Source organism: Rhipicephalus microplus, chromosome 1 (assembly GCF_043290135.1).
Source record: "Rhipicephalus microplus isolate Deutch F79 chromosome 1, USDA_Rmic, whole genome shotgun sequence".
NCBI lineage: Eukaryota > Metazoa > Arthropoda > Arachnida > Ixodida > Ixodidae > Rhipicephalus > Rhipicephalus microplus.
The window spans coordinates 64,249,357-64,262,246 of NC_134700.1; the positions used below are offsets into that span (position 1 = coordinate 64,249,357).

At 48.5% G+C, this 12,890-nt stretch overlaps 1 protein-coding gene across 2 annotated transcripts in view; it reads right to left on the reverse strand.

Annotated features, from left to right (window-relative positions):
- Positions 1-12,890, reverse strand: part of LOC119177993 (lipase 3) — a 293,263-nt gene that overhangs the window by 161,403 nt on the left and 118,970 nt on the right. The window lies entirely within an intron of this gene.

Below are 12,890 nucleotides of genomic sequence, written 5' to 3' on the forward strand. Positions count from 1 at the left end.
CATTTTGATAATAAAAATTGTGCAACTAAGCACGCCACCTTGTGGCACGCCTGTTTCCTGGACAAATGTTTGAGAGAGCACACTGCCCAAACGGACACGGAATGTCCGGTTTGACAGGTAACTTTCGATTATATGAAACATTCTTCCGCGCACACCAAGGTGGGACAGGTCTCTTAGAATTCCGAAACGCGATGTTGTATCATACGCCTTTTCGATATCGAGGAACACAGAGAGAAAATATTGTTTATGGACGAAGGCGTCTCTGATCTGTGCCTCGATACAAACAAGGTGGTCTGTGGTGGATCTACTTTTTCGAAACCCGCACTGAAATGGGTCGAGCAAATTGTTTGTTTCAAGGATATGTACAAGTCGGCAGTTTATCATTTTTTCGAATACTTTGCACAAGCAGCTTGTAAGTGCAATAGGCCTATAACTTGAAGCTAAAGAAGGGTCCTTGCCCTCTTTCAAAATGGGAATAATAATAGCCTCTTTCCAGGAGGTAGGGTTAGTGCCAGAAAACCAGATAGCATTGTACAAACAAAGTAGGGTTTTTCGTGTTTCGGCTGGTAGGTTTTTTAGCATTTTATACACCACACGGTCAGAACCTGGGGCAGAAGTGCTGCAGGAGTTTAGAGATGTTCGGTGCTCCGCTAGACTAAAAAGCTTGGTTATATGCCTCGTATCTAGTAGATTTGTGTTCGAGTTTCTGCTTTTCTATTCTTGTTCTGTATTTTTGGAAAGTGTCAGTATAGTGGGACGAGCTGGATACCCGTTCAAAGTGTGCCCCGAGGAAGTTTGCCTGATCTTCCAAGGTATCACCTTGAGTGTTTACGAGCGGAAGTGTGTGTACTTGTTTCCCTGCTATCCTACCGACCATGTTCCAGACGTTTGCCTCCTGTGTGTATGAATTGATCCCTGACAAAAACTTCTGCCAGCTTTCTTTTCTGGCCTGCCGACGCGTTCTCCTTCCTTGAGACTTTATTTTCTTGAAGGTGTCAAGATTTTCCGCTGTTGGCGAGTTGCGCAGCAATCTCCATGCCCTGTTCTGTTCCTTTCGCGCATTACGACACTCCGTGTTCCACCATGGGACGTGTCGTTTGCCGGGCATTCCACATGTTTGCGGTATGCACCTGGCTGCTGCGTCAGTTAGAAAAGCTGTGAAGTACTTCACAGCTTCATCTATGTTTAACCTACATATGTCTGTCCAACTCAAACGTGTAGTGTTGTGGAACTGTTCCCAGTCTGATTTGTTTATCAGCCATTTGGGAGCATGTAGAGGACATTCATATGTTGTTTGTGAACTCAACACTACAGGAAAATGGTCACTTCCATATAGATTATTTATGATTTTCCATTTCAGTAGGGGTAGGAGTGAAGGTGATACGATGCTGAGGTCTATAGACGAGTAAGTTTTGTTGGCAACGTTATAGTATGTTGGCTCTTTCCTATTCAACAAACAGGCACCGGAAGAGAAGAGAAATTGTTCAATGAGACGACCTCGTGCATCACAGCGAGAATCGCCCCAGAGTCCACTATGTGCATTTAGGTCGCCAAGAAGCAAATAGGGTTCAGGCAGTTCGTCTATTAAAGACTGAAATTCACGTCTTTCAAGACGGTGGTGGGGAGGTACATACAAAGAGCAGATGGTGACGAGTTTGTTTAAAAGTACCGCTCGAACAGCCACTGCCTCAAGGGATGTCTGGAGTGGTAAATGTGTACACGCTACTCCTTGGTTAATAGTAATGGCTACGCCACCGGATGACGCAACAGCATCATCTCGGTCCTTTCGGTATATGACGTAAGCACGTAAAAAATTTGTATTGAAGGATTTTAGGTGTGTTTCCTGTACACACAGCACTTGAGGTGGGTGTTTGTATAAAAGCTCTTGGACGTCGTCGAGGTTCCTAAGCAGTCCTCTGACGTTCCAATGTATAATTTGTGTTTCCATATTGGAAGTAAAGTAGTGCTGTGTGTACGTTAAGGGAGTGACTTGTTTAAGCTGAAAGGTCAAGCTCAAATAACAGGGCTATTATCAGGCCCTGTTATGAGCTTTTTAGTTCTCTTGGCGTGCTCCAAAGAGCCGCGCCGTTCTTTTGGCACAAGGGGTGCCGCCATATCCATAGCCTCCTCGGAGGCACTGGATGCCCGCTCATGCGAGCTGGTTTTTCGAAGCTTGGGCCTCGCCTGGCGAGGTGAGGCCTTGAGACCCGAGGACCCTGGAGTCTCTGGTCTCTGTTCAATAGTAGGCAGAGTAGACTCAACTACTACCGCCTTGGGGGCAGGGGCCAATGGCTCGCTCTGCGCAGGCCGAAGGAGTGGCGAGGGCTGGTGCGACACTGCCCCCTGGCGCGCCGCATCAGCATATGTGGGGCCATAAAATGGCGAGACTCTTTTTCTTGCTTCTTTAAATGTAATGTTTTCTTTTATCTTTAAAGTGATGATCTCTTTTTCTTTTTTCTAGAAAGAACAGGAACGTGAGTACGCAGCATGATTACCGCCACAGTTCACACAGTGTGCAGGTGCTTCGCAGTTGTCGGACGCATGGCCCACGACTCCACACAGAGCACAAGTTTTCCGGCCACGACAGCTTTGCGAGCCGTGGCCATATCTCTGACATTGGAAGCAACAGCGGGGGTTGGGAATATATGGTCTCACGGATGTCTTTGTGTACCCAGTCTGAATAGTTTCCGGCAAATCGCTCGAAGCAAAGGTCAGTACGAAGTGTTTGGTTGGGATTTCCTTTTGATCTCTTCTGATCTTAATACGCTGTACGTTTGTCACGTTCTGGCTCTTCCATCCTTCCAGAAGTTCAGCTTCGGTCAGATCAAGCAAATCTACGTCCGATACGACCCCGCGAGATGAGTTCATGGACCTGTGTGGCGTAATACTGACTGGTGTGTCTCCAAACGTTGTGAAGGTGTTCAGCTTATCGAATTGGTCTTTGTCACGTATCTCAAGAAGTAGATCTCCGCTGGCCATTTTGGTAACCTTGTACCCAGCACCGAGAGTTTCGGTTAAGCATCTAGCCACTATGAAGGGGGATACAGTTCTGGCTTGCTTGTTAGTTTTTTCACAGTGTATAACGTGGAAACGAGGAAACATTTGTCTTGGCCGGATGAAAAAATTGATGTCTTCGGTGCGTACCCGCTTTGAGGAGGCATGATCACTAAGTAAAGGAAATGCTTTCTGCATGCTAATTGTATGTTGTTCAGCAGCGTTGGCGGCCACCCACCACGGAGCCCAACGAGGGGACGCTGCAAGTTTGCGGATGCTAAAATCTTGCAGACGTCAGCCGTACAACCCTGCTATAACCCAATGCGCATAGGCCAAGGTAGGCTATTTGCACAGGGTTAACCCTTGCCGCCGAGAAAATTGGAAGTAAGCAGAAGAGAGAAGTAGACAGGAAAGCTAACCCTATTGGAAAAAAACGAATGGTGGGCATGGTGGAAACCACCACCCACCATTATAGTGGATTAATGTAGTGGGTGAATGGTGGGAAACGCCCACCATGGCGCATGGTGGGTATGGTGGGTGCTGCAGTGCCGGCAACACTTGAGCGCGAAATGACGTCAGAATCACCGTGACGAGCTGCCACAAAAAATAAAAAAGAATTCTATAAAAACGGTATAAAAAAACACCCGTCCCGTAAAAAAAAAAAACAAGGCGCCATGGAGGATCGAACGTGCAACCTGCGGATCCCCATTCGAAGACGCTAACCACTGCGCCACACCAACATGTCTTTGATTGCGTGTTAAATACTTAGTTACCAAACAAACTTAAGGTTCAACTTAGTTATGTTTGTCGTGTACACAACATAGACAAGATCTACACCTGCTACTAAATATTGCACATTTATTAAACACAAGCAACTGCGGCCTGTAACGATTGCCACTATGTTAATGACACTAGTGCTATTTTTCGCAATTCACAACTTCAAGAAAAAAAAACCAAGTGGACTGAGGAGCAGCGACAGTTTACTGGCGGGGTCTGCCAAGTTTAATATCCGTTTCGCGCTCGTTCTAAAAGGTGACATCTGCTCACGCTTTATGACGCTTCTAGGCTCATTCCATAGATACGCCCGCCTAATTTATTTGATTGAGTATTGGGATGCTTTTCGCGCAATGTAGAGGGCGGTCGCGCCAGCGCAATGCTGTAGCTCTTTCGCTAAAGCAACAACTACATAACGGCTTGGCCAAAACGAATGCAGTGTGCCGAAAACATTACGCTGTCATATTGGTTCACCAAGCACACGAATTGCCACGTCTGAGTTCTCGTACAAAAGCTAGAGAAGTGCCGGCGAGTGTGACCGGCGGCTGTCGGTGAGAAGACACTTAATTACGTTCTCTGGGAGCGCTTAATTGCGTCGCATCGATATTTGTTGCTTCTTGAGCGGACACCATACACAATGAAAAATGCTTCATTTAGGTTAGTTGATGCCATATGGCTGCGCTGTATTGTCATACTTAATCGTCGTAATCATGTATTCTGAAACCCGGAAGCACGGATAACACAATTGTACGGGCTCAGTCAGTAGGCCTAACCTTTGGTGGAAATCATGGTGGTAGAACATGTAGTGTACAGATCCCAGCTTTGTACACTATATAAATTGCACGCCATTATAAGCCCACCCATCATCTGCTTACTGCTTCCCAGCATTATCGCGATGGTGGGCAGAGCTTGTCAGCTTGGTACACCATGTGGCCCACCATAACAAGCAGCACCCATCATCTGCTTAGTGCTTCCCAGCATTATCGCAATGGTGGGAAGAGTTTCTCAACTTGGTACACCATGTAGCCCACCATAATAAGCACCACCCACCATATGCTTAGGGCTTCCCAGCATTATCGCAATGGTGGGCAGAGTGTCCCATTATTGCCCACTATCTAGCCTCTGCTTTCCACCATCATTTCCACTTTACCCATCATTTGTACACCATACCAGCCAGTATGTCCCAGCATAACCACCATATTTTCCACTACGTCCCACCATAGCCATCATAATTTCCACCATGCCCACTATTATTTCCACCATGCCCACTATTATTTCCACTACTCCCACCATGTTTTCCAGTATCCACCATGGCAATTTTTCCGATAGGGAAAAGAGTAAGAAAGACGAAGATGTAGGGAGAGAGAGATAGGAAAAGGCGACTGCCGATTTCCCCTGGGTGGGTCAGCCCAGGGGTGCCGTCTACGTGAAGCCGGGGCCAAAGGGGTGTGTTGCCTCTGCCGGGGGGCCTTAAAGGTCCAATCACCCAGCGTCGGCTCAACCCCCAGGATTCCCTTTTCCCCAGACACGGCAAAGCCACGCACGGCTAGGCGTGGGAGGGAGTAGAAACTCCCCCGTTAGCTCGGGTCCGTGGTGTCGCTACACACCAAACGCCTACTTGCGCAGGCGCCCCTGCGGGGAGAAGCCGAAAAGTCAGGATTTATACGGGGAGCAAAAAAGGAGGAAGTAACAGGCCAGGCCTGTTGTGGCTGAGCTGTCAAGGCGTCAAGAGAGACCAAAGATACTGGTTTGGCATCCATATAACACGACAATGCAGAACATTGAGGTAGGAGGACAGGCTCCGGGGTAGGGTTCAGGCCAAGGATTATCGCAGCACTGTCTTTGAACCGCACCAGGCTGGAGGGGACTACAACGCCGCGAGCTAGACAGTGGCTGGAAGGGGTGATAAGGACGTCACCATTGGCAATATTCGGAGAAGTGATGGCGATGAGTTGCTCCTGACCCGGGAGCAGTATGGTATCGGAAGCTGTGACAAAACGCAATGTTTTCTCGTCGACACGTTCGCTGCAGTGATCGGTCTCGGTCATCTCGACTACACGTTGACGGCAAGAAATTAATGCAGAAGCTGATGAGAGAAAGTCCCAACCTAAAATTAGTTCATGAGCACACGAAATCAAGACAGCGAAGGTGATGTGGTGACGAATACCATCAATGAAGACACGCGCTGTACATCGGGCCGATGGTCTAATTATTGCTCCATTGGCCCCAATCAAAGATGATCCAAGGTAGGGTGTCTTCACTTTCCGCAATCGAGAACACAAGTCGGCACGCATAACTGAAATAGTTGGTCCCGTATCCACCAAAACCAACACCCGTACACCTTGCAAAGTTGCCAATAACATGTTTGATGGTCGTTCAGGAGGACTTGTGACATTTCGCCGCGATGCAGTTTTCCCTCCAAAAACTACATTGTTTAGTTTTCCGATCGCTAGGCAGCCATTTGAGAGACAGGTCGAAGGGGTGAAACAAAGCGTCGGCGTGGCGAAGGGGAGCGTGGTCGGGAGGCACGTGTATTGTTGGTCGTGTTGGAAATGCGCATAGGAGACGGGGATCGGTGGTTGGCAGGACTGTCGCCATAACGGTAGTAACCTCGTGCACATGTGTCGTCTCGTTCAAACGCGGCATAACCACGACGTTCATCTTGCTGCCGACGTCGACAGACCCGGAAAATGTGTCCTCGAATTCCGCAGTAGTAGCAAATAGGCCGTAAGGCCCACCAGGAAGAATGGTAGCTAGGGTTCGGTGGACGGGTGACTAGAGGTGCGAGATGTTCGTGATCAGGCACAGGTGGTGGTACTTGAGACGGCGAGCGTTGCATTGAAGCGATCTGTGCATACGAAGCGGGTTGGGTGCATGGTGGAGCACGGTGGGTGCTTTGAAACGCTGACATTTCTTCCCTAATAATGCCACGCAGATCGCTAGAAGCGGGTTGAGCGGGAACGTTGTGAGAAGGAGGTAAACTGTAGGCTTGCAGTTCCTCGCGAATTATGGTTCGAATGATGGATCGGAGCTCCATACTGTTTGCCAGGGGGTTCTCAGAGAAGTCGGGTCGCAGGCGGATTGACTGCAAGGTATCAAGCCGCTGGCATACAGAGACGACGTCGGAAACCGTCGAAGGGTTGTGCGCGACGAGGGCGTTGAAAGCGGTAGGTCCGATACCCTTCAAAAGGTGCCGGACACGAACACCTTCTGGCATGGTGTCGTCGACACAACGGCAAAGTGCAAGCACATCCTCAATATAGGAAGTGTAGGACTCACCGCAATGTTGAACACGTTCTGCCAATTTCTTCTGAGCAACTTCTGAACGGACGGTCGGTGTGCCGAAAATGCGTCGGAGCTGGTCTTTGAAGGAAGACCAATCGCGGATGTCGCTCTCATGATTTAGGAACCACGTCTTGGCAACCTGAGAGACGTAAAACTGGACGCGTGATAATTTCGATGCCTCGTTCCAGTTGTTGTAGACACCTACGCGGTCATAGTTGTCGAGCCAGTCTTCGACATCCTCGCCAGGCAGACCGGAGAAGATTGGAGGCTCCCTAGGGGGGTTGTTGACCGGGCTAGGGTTGGCGGTGGGTGGTTGAGCTGGCGGATGGGTCGGTTGGGCTTGCTCTTGCGCCATGGTGCTCTGCTGGCGTAAGCGACGTCCCGAACGGAGCTCCAGGAGGTGGCTTTGGATGGAGGGAGGTCGAAGAGATCGGGAAGCACCTTCCACCACTTGAAATACCACGGGTTCAGCTGACGCTTTATTCAAGCAACAGCGAAATGGCGCCGATGATGAAGAGGAACGTGCGAAGACTGATGATGGTTATTGACAGATGAGGATGACGTCCAATGAATTCTTACAGTATATGTTGTCAAGACGAAGAAAGACGCTGGGGCTCGGGCGCGTGGGCAGCTAAGGGAAGGTAGAGGAAGATGAAGTCAGAATACAAACAGCTGGCCCAGGATCGGGTGTTGTCTCTTGTTCTCTGTCTCGCTCATCACAATGGCGCAGTCGACGAAGAAGAAGGCTTATGTCCCGGCTTCGTCATCCAGGACAGCTGCGATAAGCACCGCTTGAGGACGGCGTCAAGGCCTCCTTGGCAGCTGTTCACCTGCCGCTACTGCCACCACCATTCGCGGACGGCGTCAAGGCCTCCTCGGCGGCTACAGTACACGTTACCGGTACCATTTCACAAGTGACGCCGTCCGCGCATCCTTGGCTACGGATTCTGCCGTCAGCGAAAGCCGACAAGTGAACCCTCTGCGGGAAGCCACCGGTACGTGTCTTCGTGGTTAGTCGGCAGTGCGGGCTTCTCCATCAAGGAACGCCGTTCACGCTTCCTTAGCGATGGGGTCCCACTCGCCGCGTCAGCCACCCTTCAGACCACCTGTGGACGGCGTCCAGGCCTCCCCTGTGGTTCCAGGACATGACCTGATTGAAACCCTCCCACCGTTTCACGGCAGGGATCCACACCGGCTCCTGTCCCTTGGGAATGCCGCTCACGTTTCCCATGGCCTACATTCCCGTTGCGGTACTCTTACAACAAACGAGCCGCCACGGAACGCCGTCCAGGCTTCCCTGCTCGTCGACCACACCGGGGTGAGTGCTGCAATCGCTACTTACTCAAACACCACGATCACTGACTCTTCGGGCTCAATGCCCGACAGCACCGCGGCCTGTGGCATACCATTGCGCTAATCCGCGTCGAGACTAACGAACTGACCGCGTTGATCGCCAAGCGAGCTCCTACAATGTTGCCAGCATTGTGTGACATTAACGCAGCGTTGGATGTAGCTGCCTCATACGACCTTGAGGCAACCACACTGGAGCAACGCAGGAAGCTTCGGTCTTCTGTCATCGAGCTCTCACACCAGCTCGACTGCTTCGCGTCGGTGATCTCTGAGTTGCCACCTGCCACCTCACAATCACCAGCCGCCTGTGAACTACCGGAATTCCACGGGGTCCGGAACGACGCCGATGGTTGGGTGGCAAACGTCAACGCGATTGCAAAGCGCGAGCCCTGGACAGAAAATCAGAAATGGTATGTGGCTGTAGACCATCTTCGGCAAGGTGCAGCGGCGTGGCACCGGTATGAAGGCTGGAAGCAGCAGTCGTGGGTGGAGTGGAGCTGCAAGCTCATAGTTGCTTTCGGTCCGATTTCCTGTGCCACCTGTCCATGTAACTCGACCTTCTCTCAAGACGGAACTCGGGAAAAGCCCGACCTAGAGGATGCAATTCGAGCCTCTACCATTCTGTCATCTCTTGGTGACCAAGATGTAGGGAAAAATCACGATCGTGTAACTCTGCCTTGCACAGGCACTTCTGCTGTCATGGAGCAGCAGCCCGATGATGCACCTGTGTCCGGTAGGTCTCTCACGGCAAGTTTTGCAAAACGCCTTGCGACAGACCCCAACGAACGCCTTCCGGAGTCGTCAGACCATTCGGTAGACGCTGAGGCGCCAGCCTCCATCTTACTGGACATTCTACCGCGTCATCAAACGCACGTGCCTGTGGATTTCAGTATGCCCATCCTTGACCAGGCGGAAGCGGGTCTGCACGCTTTACATGATTCAGTAACTGAACATGAGAGCATTTCCGCCTTTTCAAAAAGACGCCTCTCGAGAAATCAAGTATATCGAGGAGTTTCCTGCTGCTTACCCTGACCAGAGTGACCACAGTCCTCCTCTGCAGGTCGTGAACTCTGCATCGGTATTAGACGCGGGTATACCACCACCAGACCTTCCTCAGGAGACACTGTCCTCTCGCTCGTTGTCGTTTGAGGACATGGAGGCGCTGACATCTATCGTACCAGACACAACTGAACCCCACCAGACCGTGATCGTCCCAAACAAAATGCACTCCTTACCGCTTCACAAAGCAGGCCTTTCCGAGGATGCGAACAAGATCAGCCGTAACCTGACAGAGCCATGTTTGCAAACGACTCATACATTCATTTTCGAAAACGCACATACGCTCAGCCGCGCAGACACTTGGCTCCCAAGGGATGTTTCCTTTGAGAACTTGTCGAGGACCAGCCCTCGTGCTGTTCCCTCCCAGCACACCAAGTCTTCCCTCCCAGCACACCAACGGTGGTGGGACAAACACCAGCAGTTCCAGGTTACTCCGCGACCTAGCCGGAACAGTCAGGGCCGTCCGCCTGAGCGGTATTCCACGAGTTGTCAGGAAACGTTGTACCATGGACGAGTTCAACCGCAGCGACAAAGCCATTTTTGTCCACCTGAGTACACACTGACAGATCTCCAAGCAGAGGCGCACCGTGGTGTACCGACCGGCTCGAGGCAGCCAGTGTCGTCCACCAGAGACGCTTCCCCCAGACCATCACTCCATGTTGCATTGTGCTTCGGGACGACCACCACGATGCAGCCAAGCCCACCCAGCAGAAACTTTGCTGCCAGATCTACGCGCGCGCAGTCATGACCGAGTGTCAAGACGAAGAAAGACGCTGGTGCTCGGGCGCGTGGGCAGCTTAGGGAAAATAGAGGAAGATGAAGTCAGAATACAAACAGCTGGCCCAGGATCGGGTGTTGTCTCTTGTTCTCTTTCTCGCTCATCACAATATATATATATATATATATATATATATATATATATATATATATATATGTATATATGTACATATATATATATATATATATATATATATATATATATATATATATATATATATATATATATATATATATATATATATATATGAAATAGTTGATCAAAGCTTCTTTCGTCCACAATAAAAGCTATAAACTTCCAGAATAGTTCAGTATAGGAAACAATACAATAAAATATTTATTTAATCCTAACAGTTTCGGCTGGTGGACCACCCTTCTTCAGGGGATCTAAGCGAAACGATACAAGTTCCCATCGCAGAAGGCCACCCTCACAGTTTGAAGACACCAAAACGGAAAAAATAAATAAAAAAAAGAAAAAGAAGAAATAAAAAAGAAATAAAGAAACAAATGAGACAAATTGGCGAATGAGGCAGCAACAGACAACAACAAGAAGAAGATGAAAAAGAAAGGAGCGATGGAGAGCCGCCGGAAGCGGGCGGATAATCCCTGCATTGTTGCTAAGGATAGATAAGACGCGCTGCCAGCGGAGGCGACCAAGGAAAAGGGAAAAAGTGAAACATATTTCCGCTTACTCGCATCCCCCACATAGATCAAGTTAAAATTCACGTGTTTCGGCGGCTGGCTCGCGGCATCGGGCCACACACACACACACACACACACACACACACACGCACACGCACACGCACACGCACGCACACACACACACACACACACACACACTGACAAGAAGCATACAACCCGCTCCAGCTTTAGGAAAATATTGGCCACGATGGAAAGCTAATGTGCCCTCTCCCCATCTGCCCTCTCTTGCAGAAAAGTGTACAACTAGTCATACTCAAAATGAATGAATTGATATTCTTTAAAGGATGAACAAACAAAAACGTAAACAAAAATAATGAAAAATAATAAAACAATAATATTAAGGTACTTAAAAACAAAAATAAAAATACTTAAAAATGAAAATAAAATCTAATAATACTAACACGCGCCGGTTGATGCACGTAGCATCAAATTCGTTTAATTTCACGCGCTATATATCCTATGTGTGTGACTTCACATATGTATAAATAAATTAATTGAGTAATTCACTTTCTGTGTATCACGAAACTTCCCGGAGGCACGTAAGTCAACCAGGGCTCTCGTTGATTCCGTGGATAAGTGATCTGAATTTCTTTATGAAGTATGACTCCCGTTGCTCGTGCTTCCGTGTGTTCTGGAAGCCGGATTGTAGGAGTATGACACTTACGCTTTCGAAAGAGTGACCAGGTAGGTTGATATGTTTGGAGAACGGCAAACCGGGGAGGCCCTTTACGTGTGCCCTGTGGTTGTTGAAACGCAAACGGAACGTGGTTTCCGTGTGTCCTATATATTCCTGTTTGTACATCATGATGAGTTTAAACTTTACCAAGATTTGGACAACTTTGCCAGAACCATGCGTCTAAAAGAATGTTCTCATGATCGAAGCAGCACGCAACAAAATCAATTTTCAGATAAATCTTGGAATCCAGGTGAACAACGAGACAAATATGTAGACATGTACATTTCAGCCTCCAAGGTGATATATTCAGGGAATATGAGAAGCACCGACCCATTCGCAACAATCTGTCCAAGGAGGAGCGGGAGGCTTTGCGCAGTTTAAGTGACAGCCAGAGCGTCATTCTTAAACCAGCTGATAAAGGTGGTGCTGTGGTTGTACTGGACAGGACTGACTACATCAAAGAAGGACTTCGCCAACTGGCAAAAGAAAATTTCTATAAAGAACTCCCTTGTGATACGACTGAGGAGTATGAAAGTACGGTTAAGACCTCACTAATATCGTTACGTAAAAGGGGTATGATAACGTACCCTATGCTTAAAATGATGTCACCTGCTAACTCGTCTCTCGGGCGATTCTAATTACTACCCCAAAATTCACAAGATTAACAATCCCGGCCGACCTATAGTTTCCAGCAACGGTACTGCTACTGAAAAATTTCTAGTTTCATTGACTTTCTCATTAGGCACATCCCACAATCACTCCCATCATATATTAAAGATACCAGCCACTTCCTTCGAGAAGTCTCAAAACTTGTGGCACCTCTAGAGTGCTATTAGGTCACCATGGATGTCTCATCACTGTACACAAATATTCCCCACACGGAAGGAATCGCCGCCACAATCGCCGCCTATGAAAAAAGTAAATCGACGAGTGAGTTCGACGAAAGCGCTTTAGAGGTGCTCCTAAATCTTGTACTTAAACATATAAACTTTGAATTCGACCAAAAACATTACCTACAAGCAGCCATGGGCACGTTACCAGTAAAAGTAACAGTGTTACAGTTACAGTTACTGAAGGCAAAAAAGTAACTCTGTTACCGTTACAGTTACCGATTTTTTTAAAGTAACTTGTTACAGTCACAGTGAAAAGGTAACGTCGTTATTTTTTCGTTACTGTATAAAATAAGTAATTGATTACAAAAAAATGATCGATTTGAATGAATAATGGCGTAGGAAGGCATGCAGGTAATGAAAGTTGCATGTTGTGAAACCCT